Here is a 769-nt window from a genome sequence, read left to right as displayed (position 1 = left end):
TTCCCATTGATCCTCGTTTTAGGGAATAAGACCGACTTTGGATTGGTGCACCTTCTATCCGTTTGTTGTGGAATTCTGATGTGGCATCAACTTCTGGTACCTCCTTAATATTTTATCTCCATGATATTCTTCTTCTCCAAACTTTATTCATGCTTTCTGACCGTCATTCAGCCTTTTGAAGAAGTGTCAGTTTATCGAGACCAAGATTGATGTCTCGATTGTTTGATGTCTTGATCCCCATGTATCGAAAGATCTATCTCTCGAACTCTGCTTATGTCTCGAACTGAGTTGTTGTATCGAGAGATCCTATCTCTCGAACTCTGCTTATGTCTCGAGACTTAGTTGATGTCTCGCAGACCCTTATTCCTCCAGTGTTGTCCCGTGCCTTCTTCTGATCTGTCTATAGGATTACAACACGAGACTTCTAAGATGTTCAAACAAGTTTACCTTAAGCTTAAATATTTTCCGAGTTGAGCTCAAAGTTACCCGGTTGTATTTTCGCTCTTGGTTTACTTGTCGAACTTACAACGTTTTGCCTATGTGTCGAGACTTGGAGATTTCTACTTAACAGTTGGTATCATCAAAACCTATTACATGATGTTCCTAACACTGGGCAGTAGCCATCCTCTCCGAGCATTGCGCGCAGCTTCGGTCGCATCGACCAAATGCCATGAATTGTGTTTCGTAAGTTTTTATATCAACAGTTGTTGATCGGGCTTCCTACGTATCCAGTAAAACGGCCACCCGCTTCTATCCATCTGGTTTTCAC

The sequence above is a fragment of the Ipomoea triloba genome, chromosome 16, assembly GCF_003576645.1.
Source record: "Ipomoea triloba cultivar NCNSP0323 chromosome 16, ASM357664v1".
NCBI classification, from domain to species: Eukaryota; Viridiplantae; Streptophyta; class Magnoliopsida; order Solanales; family Convolvulaceae; genus Ipomoea; species Ipomoea triloba.
Note: the sequence above shows the minus strand (reverse complement) of the source record.